Source organism: Rana temporaria, unplaced genomic scaffold (assembly GCF_905171775.1).
Source record: "Rana temporaria unplaced genomic scaffold, aRanTem1.1, whole genome shotgun sequence".
In the NCBI taxonomy this organism is placed as follows: Eukaryota; Metazoa; Chordata; class Amphibia; order Anura; family Ranidae; genus Rana; species Rana temporaria.
The window spans coordinates 1-8,697 of NW_024404910.1; the positions used below are offsets into that span (position 1 = coordinate 1).

General features: G+C 40.2%; 1 long non-coding RNA gene across 1 annotated transcript; it reads left to right on the forward strand.

Annotated features, from left to right (window-relative positions):
- Positions 1 to 139: 139 nt before the first annotated feature.
- On the forward strand, positions 140 to 8,342 carry LOC120924242. Its single transcript, XR_005746339.1, has 5 exons — positions 140 to 203; positions 3,533 to 3,574; positions 5,199 to 5,240; positions 7,078 to 7,119; positions 8,305 to 8,342. It is a non-coding gene; the product is annotated as an uncharacterized LOC120924242 (long non-coding RNA).
- Positions 8,343 to 8,697: the final 355 nt, after the last annotated feature.

An 8,697-nucleotide genomic window follows, 5' to 3' on the forward strand; every position in this document is an offset into this window, starting at 1 on the left:
GGGTTTGGCTGCACTATGACATCTTCACCTTAAGTGCCAGAGGAACTTATTCTTGCACTGAACTGAACAAATGAAAACCTTCATAGTTTTTACACTTTTATGTAGGTAAAATATATAAATACACATGTTGCTTATAACAACATTTTCTTAATGTGTTCCAGGTTCCCCACCTTCTGGTTCTGATGCCAACACAAACCAAGAAAGTAAGTGTTCTGCATACTTTTCAAAGTCATCAATCCACTAGAGGGGACCCGCTGAGTCTCACATCTGTGAATACCACCCAACGTGGTTCAACTTCAATTTGAACACATTGGGGTAGCATTCATTAATTAGGGATTCCGTGGGTCACCTCTAACGGAATGATGACTTTCATGATAATCATGTGATAGTATATTTTACATTGTGAGTTTTATGTAATAGAACCTTCAGGTTCTTTTTTAAATTTTGCAAAATACAATTGATGTATTTTACTCTATGAATAAATCTTTTGCGATGCCTTAAAAATCCCATCCGTCATTAAGCTTATTCTACTATTTTTCAAGAAACTTGCTATTTCTTATGTGGTGGGGAGATCAATCGCCAATTTGTATCTATGCTGTGGTACTATAGAACAATGGATAGGACCTTCCCCTTCCGGTGGAAGCCAGATGACATTACCTATCTGGGCATTAAGCTACCGACCAACTTATCAGATCTCTACGATAAGAATTTCCTGAGCGAGTTGAAAGCCGTTCAGCAAGATTTGCTTAGGTGGGATGCTCCCACGATTTCATGGTTCGGACGAGCCTCTATCTTAAAAATGACGGTCCTCCCCCGAATGCTATACAAGATGCAGACATTGCCAATCTCTCTGCCGACCCCCTTCTTCGTGACGTACAGGAGGATGTGCAGTAAATTCCTGTGGGGGTCTAAACGACCAAGAATCAGCTGGTCGAAATTGGTGCTCCCGAAATTAGATGGGGGTATTGGCCTCCCAGATGTGCAGAGGTACTATTGGGCCACGCACTTGACGAGAGTAGTGGACTGGAAGGTACACGTCCGACACAAAAGTTGGGTACTCTTGGAGAACATGGTCACTAGGTCAGACTTGGGCAAGGTGCCCTGGTTTTCCAGGAAACATTGGACACCTGGGGTTCAATCCCACCCTCTGGTGGGGGCAACCTTGGCGACTTTTGCGAGGGCTTGTGGAGCACATTCGCTCTCGGCGACGGAATGTGGCATTACTCCTCTTAGAGGGAACCCCGACTTCCAGCCGGGAATGGAGAGATCTTTTTTGGTGAACGTGTGGCCCTACTCAGAAATGCTGGCCAAACACTTCTTTTCTAGGGGTAGATTTTGCTCCATAAGAGAGCTGTCCTCGATGTCTCGGACTGGAGATTTTCCCCTGATGCCCTACCTTTAGATACAACATATTTTAGACAACCCAAAGATCAGAGAAGGCTTTATGAGGCCGACCACGGCATTTGAATCTTTATGCATGGGTTCAGCCCCCCAGAGACATGTGATCTCGGTACTGTATGCGTCCATGTTCGCAAAACCTTCTGCGGATATGAAGAAGGAGCAGACCTTTTGGGAAAACAAGCTGGGCAGACAGATTGCAGCAAAGAGCTGGGAACGGGTCCACTGGTACATACATAAAGGTTCGCTTAATGTGAACACCCAGGAGAACGGGTACAAGATTAGGACTCAATGGTACAGGACTCCGGATCTTATCCACAAATTCTGTCCGTCTGTGTCGGACAAGTGCTGGAGGTGTGGACAGACCACAGGCTCCTTCATCCACATCTGGTGGGAGTGCCCGGTTATCCAACCTTACTGGAGGGAGGTTCACAAAGTGACGACTGAGGTATCCTCACTACCCCTGGATTTTTCCCCAGAACAATACCTCCTCCACCTCTCAAAAATTTCCAAGAAACGATACAGTAGATCAGTGGCGATACACATGATTAACGCAGCCAGGCTTTGCATACCTGTCCATTGGAGAGCAGTGGTGTCACCGTCCATTAAGGAGTGGGTGACACGCATTGACCACATTGCGGCGATAGAGGAGCTGATATACAGTGCACAGGATAGAATTTCCAGATTTACATATATCTGGGAAGACTGGCTTAAGTTTCGAGATTCTACGGCTTACCGGGAGTTGACACAGACTGTTGGCTAGACGCGACTTGGCTGCACAGTCGGGGAAAAAGTTAATATTATGGTTGACTTGCACTGATACCTAAATGTAGAAGCCGGAGAGGGTAGTTGGTGGCTATCCCACCCCCTCTCCCAAATACGTGCACTTTGAAGTCTTGGCATTGATCCCCTCCCCCCCCCCCCCCCCCCCCACGTTTTTATTTATTTTTTTACTTTTATTTTATTTCATTTTTATTTCATTTTTTTTATTTTTTTTTTGGGGGTTTGGGTCGTTTCAGAGGGAGTAGCTATAACGTAGAGAGGATTTACGATGGGTATGGTGGACTCATTGATCTACCATACTGGGACGAAAACCGTTGGAGCCAACCTAAACTCGCATAAGTCTCATTATTGGGTAGGGTACCTAACTCCTACGTTACATATGTTGCTGATGTTCATGCAATTTAATGCAAGTCCTGATTGGAGTTATTCGAAATGCACTAAATGTACCTATGTCCTACATGCAATTGAAGCTTCTTGGTCGGTATGTACTGACTTATTCCTGTTGATGATGTTGAAGATGCTTGTAAAAACTTGTCTTTTTCAATAAAATCTTTAAGACAAAAAAAAAGAACAATGGGATAGAGGTAATACAGATGGGAATACGGAGCTACAATCATTATACTTGAAGGCTAATCTTGCGATCTTGCCTTTACGTGATAACAGATTGTAGAAGTTCTGAAATACTTGAAGATGTTTTGCAACCCATCCAAGCAGTTCCCTCTTCTCTAATCATTAGAACTAGGAAAGCCACTTGAGTGAGTGGTGAACCATCTTCAGCATTACCAAAAAAGTTGAGTTGAACTGCTACTAGCTATATCATCACCTGGACCAGGATGGGGCGGAGGCAGAGGAGGGACCAAACTTACCTACTGCACTGCTGGGAGGGGCAGCGGGGCATCAGTGACAGCCGCTGGCTCTACATCAAAAATCGATTTGCTCCTGCTGCAACTAATTTGTAGATAATCCTATTTCATTTTTTTATTAATCCGTGGAGTTAAAAAAAGTACAAACTGTTTAAGTAAAAGTAAACAATGTGTGCAACAACATTTACAGCTGCCAGCAGAAATCTAATGATTCTTGCTGGCAGCAGTCCCTGGCCAAATACAAACTCCCTTGTGTAGATAGCCTAAAACTATTTATTTGTATTTGTTTGTTTTTGTATCATGAAATTAAAAAACTTGTGGCGATAGGGGGTTTGGGTGCTCTATGATATCCTCACCTTAAGTGCCAGAGGAACGTATTCTTGCACTGAACTAAACAAATGAAAAGCTTCATAGTTTTTACACTTTTATGTAGGTAAAGTATATAAATAAACATGTTGCTTATAACAACATTTTCTAATGTGTTCCAGGTTCCCAGGGTTCTGGTTATGATGTCGACACAAACCAACAAAGTAAGTGTTCTGCATACTTTTCAAAGTCAGTGATTCAGAAAATATTGACTGCTAGTATTTCGCAGCTCATGTATTTTTCCTCAAATCTGTGAATACCACCCAACGTCTTTAAACTTCAATTTGTACCCATTGGGGTAGCGTTCATTAATTAAGGATTCCGCGGGTCACCTCTAACGGATTGATGACTTTGACGATAATCATGTGATAGTCTATTTTACATTGTGAGTTTTATGTAATGGAACCTTCGGGTTCTTTCTTAAATGCTGCAAAGTAAAATTCATGTATTTTACTCTATGAATAAATCTTTTGTGGTGCCTTTAAAATCCCATTCGTCATTATAGTTATTTTTATGGCACAACCAAAAGATATATTTATAGAGTAAAATACATCAATTTTATTGTGCAAAATTTAAAAAAGAACCCGGAGGTTCCATAACATCAAACACACAATGTAAAATCAAAGATCATATGATTATCATCAAAGTCATCAATCCTCTAGAGGGGACCTGCTGAGTCTCAAATCTGTGAATACCAACCAACGCGGTTCAACTTAAATTTGAACACATTGGGGTAACATTCATCAATTGGGGATCCCGTGGCTCACCTCTAGTGGATTGATAACTGATGATTATCATGTGATATTCTATTTTACATGGTGAGTTTTATAAAATGGAACGTTCAGGTTCTTTTTTAACATTCGCTTAATAAATTTGATATATTTTACATCTTTTGCGGTGCCTTTAAAATCTGATCCCTCAATGAGTTATTTGTACTAGTTTAGAAGTAACTTGCTACTTCTAATGTGGTGGGGAGATCAATCGCCAATTTGAATCTGTGCTGTGTTAATATAGAACAATGGGATAGAGGTAATATAGACGGGAATACGGAGCTCCAATCATTATATTTGAAGGCTAATCTTACCTTTAAGTTATAACAGATTGCAGAAGTTCTGAAATACTTGAAGATGTTTTACAACCCATCCAAGCAGTTCCCTAATCATTAGAACTAGGAAAGCCACTTGAGTGAGTGGTGAACCATCTTCAACATTACCAAACAAGTCCAGTTTAACTGCTACTAGCTATATCATAACCTGGACCAGGATGGGGTGGAGGCAGAGGAGGGACCAAACTTACCTCCTGCACTGCGGGGAGGGGGAATGGGGGGCATCAGTGACAGGCGCCGGCTCTGCATCGAAGATCTATTTGCTCCTGCTGCAACTAATTTGTAGGTAATCCTAATTTTTTTTTTATTAACCTGTGGAGTTAAAAAAAGTACAAACTGTTTAAGTAAAAGTAAAGTAAACAATGTGTGCAACAGCATTTACAACTGCCAGCAGAAATCTACTGATTCTTGCTGGCAGCAGTCCCTGGCCACACACAAACTCCCTAGTGTGGGTAGCCTAAAACTACTTATTTGTATTTGTTTGTTTTTGTATTGTGAAATTAAAAAACTTGTGGGGATAGGGGGTTGGGGTGCACTATGACATCTTCACCTTAAGTGCCAGAGGAACTCACTGCTGCACTGACCTGGACGAATGAAAACCTTCATAGTTTTTACACTTTTATGCAGGTAAATAATATAAATACACATGTTGCTTATAACAGCATTTTCTTATTGTCTTCCAGACTCCCAGGGTAATAGTTCTAGTTACCCCACAGGCAACCAAGGTAAGTGTTTGGCATACCTTTCAAAGCCAGTGATTCAGAAAATATTGACTGCTAGTTTTTGGTAGCTCATGTATTTTTTCCTTTAAGTAGGAATCAAGACTGTTTTTACATTTTTTTCTTTTTAAAATATGTTTGAATTTGATCAGCTTAGTCCTTGACTGACATCAGGACTGGGAAGGGGGGCGGCTGGGTCTACTTCTGGAATGCAGAGGCTCTGGCACCCCTAGAAATGTTGGAGGTGTTTAAAATGGAGACTTTTCCTTCTTGTGTATGGCAGGTGACAGGGGTGTTGCTACAGGAGTTGAAGTGGTTGCAATCACAACCTGGCCCCAGGCTCCAGGGGCATATGGACCCATGCTCCCCCTGTAAACCAGGATAGGAAGGGCAATGGCATATGGAGGAACCGATCCCCTCTAAATAATAATAAGCCTAAAAAACCTTATTACAGCCATTTCACCACTTTAAGTTTGGAAGTAACCTAAATGTATCAGCCATGCAATTTAGTTTTTAAGGTGTCACAATTCTAATGCAATAAAGTTATTTTTAAGGCACAACTAAAAGATATATTTATAGAGTAAAATACATCAATTTTATTGTGCAAAATTTAAAAAAGAACCCAGAGGTTTCATAACATGAAACACACAATGTAAAATCAAAGACCATATGATTATCTTCAAAGTCATCAATCCACTAGAGGGGACCCGCTGAGTCTCAAATCTGTGAATATCAACCAACGCGGTTCAACTTCAATTTGAACACATTGGGGTAACATTCATCAATTAGGGATCCCGCGGTTCACCTCTAGTGGATTGATGACTGATGATAATCATGTGATATTCTATTTTACATGATGAGTTTTATGTAATGGAACGTTCGGGTTCTTTTTTAACATTTGCAGAATAAATTTGATGTATTTTACTCTATGAATAAATCTTTTGCGGTGCCTTAAAAATCCGATCCCTCATTGAGTTATTTGTACTAGTTTAGAAGTAACTTGCTACTTCTAATGTGGTGGGGAGATCAATCGCCAATTTGTATCTGTGCTGTTACTATAGAACAATGGGATATAGGTAATTTAAGCGGGAATACGGAGCTCCAATCATTATACTTGAAGGCTAATCGTGCGATCTTACCTTTAAGTTATAACAGATTGCAGAAGTTCTGAAATACTTGAAGATGTTTTACAACCCATCTAAACAGTTCCCTAATCATTAGAACTTGGAAAGCCACTTGAATGAGTGGTGAACCGTCTTTAACATTACCGAACAAGTCCAGTTGAACTGCTACTAGCTATATCATAACCTGGACCAGGATGAGGCGGAGGCAGAGGAGGGACCAAACTTGCCTACTGCACTGCGGGGAGGGGGAATGGGGGGCATCAGTGACAGGCGCTGGCTCTGCATCAAAGATCAATTTGCTCCTGCTGCAACTAATTTGTAGATAATCCTAATTCACTTTTTTATTAACCCGTGGAGTTAAAAAAAGTACAAACTGTTTAAGTAAAAGTAAAGTAAACAATGTGTGCAACAGCATTTACAACTGCCAGCAGAAATCTACTGATTCTTGCTGGCAGCAGTCCCTGGCCACACACAAACTCCCTTGTATAGGAAGCCTAAAACGACTTATTTGTATTTGTTTGTTTTTGTATCGTAAAATGAAAAACCTTGTGGGGATAGGGGGTTTGGCTGCACTATGACATCTTCACCTTAAGTGCCAGAGGAACTATTCTTGCACTGAACTGAACAAATGAAAACCTTCATAGTTTTTACACTTTTATGTAGGTAAAATATATAAATACACATGTTGCTTATAACAACATTTTCTTAATGTGTTCCAGGTTCCCCACCTTCTGGTTCTGATGCCAACACAAACCAAGAAAGTAAGTGTTCTGCATACTTTTCAAAGTCATCAATCCACTAGAGGGGACCCGCTGAGTCTCACATCTGTGAATACCACCCAACGTGGTTCAACTTCAATTTGAACACATTGGGGTAGCATTCATTAATTAGGGATTACGCGGGTCACCTCTAACGGAATGATGACTTTCATGATAATCATGTATAGTATATTTTACATTGTGAGTTTTATGTAATAGAACCTTCGGGTTCTTTTTTAAATTTTGCAAAACACAATTGATGTATTTTACTCTATGAATAAATCTTTTGCGATGCCTTAAAAATCCCATCGGTCATTAAGCTTATTCTACTATTTTTCAAGAAACTTGCTATTTCTTATGTGGTGGGGAGATCAATCGCCAATTTGTATCTATGCTGTGGTACCATAGAACAATGGGATAGAGGTAATACAAATGGGAATACGAGCTACAATCATTATACTTGAAGGCTAATCTTGCGATCTTGCCTTTACGTGATAACAGATTGTAGAAGTTCTGAAATACTTGAAGATGTTTTGCAACCCATCCAAGCAGTTCCCTCTTCTCTAATCATTAGAACTAGGAAAGCCACTTGAGTGAGTGGTGAACCATCTTCAGCATTACCAAAAAAGTTGAGTTGAACTGCTACTAGCTATATCATCACCTGGACCAGGATGGGGCAGAGGCAGAGGAGGGACCAAACTTACCTACTGCACTGCTGGAGGGGCAGTGGGGCATCAGTGACAGCCGCTGGCTCTACATCAAAAATCGATATGCTCCTGCTGCAACTAATTTGTAGATAATCCTATTTAATTTTTTTATTAATCCGTGGAGTTAAAAAAAGTACAAACTGTTTAAGTAAAAGTAACAATGTGTGCAACAACATTTACAGCTGCCAGCAGAAATCTAATGATTCTTGCTGGCAGCAGTCCCTGGCCAAATACAAACTCCCTTGTGTAGGTAGCCTAAAACTACTTATTTGTATTTGTTTGTTTTTGTATCATGAAATTAAAAAACTTGTGGGGATAGGGGGTTGGGGTGCTCTATGATATCCTCACCTTAAGTGCCAGAGGAACGTATTCTTGCACTGAACTAAACAAATGAAAACCTTCATAGTTTTTACACTTTTATGTAGGTAAGATATATAAATAAACATGTTGCTTATAACAACATTTTCTTAATGTGTTCCAGGTTCCCAGGGTTCTGGTTCTGATGTCGACACAAACCAACAAAGTAAGTGTTCTGCATACTTTTCAAAGTCATGATTCAGAAAATATTGACTGCTAGTATTTCGCAGCTCATGTATTTTTCCTCAAATCTGTGAATACCACCCAACGTCTTTAAACTTCAATTTGTACCCATTGGGGTAGCGTTCATTAATTAAGGATTCCGCGGGTCACCTCTAACGGATTGATGACTTTGATGATAATCATGTGATAGTCTATTTTACATTGTGAGTTTTATGTAATGGAACCTTCGGGTTCTTTTTTAAATGCTGCAAAGAAAAATTCATGTATTTTACTCTATGAATAAATCTTTTGTGGTGCCTTTAAAATCCCATCCGTCATTATAGTTATTTTTATG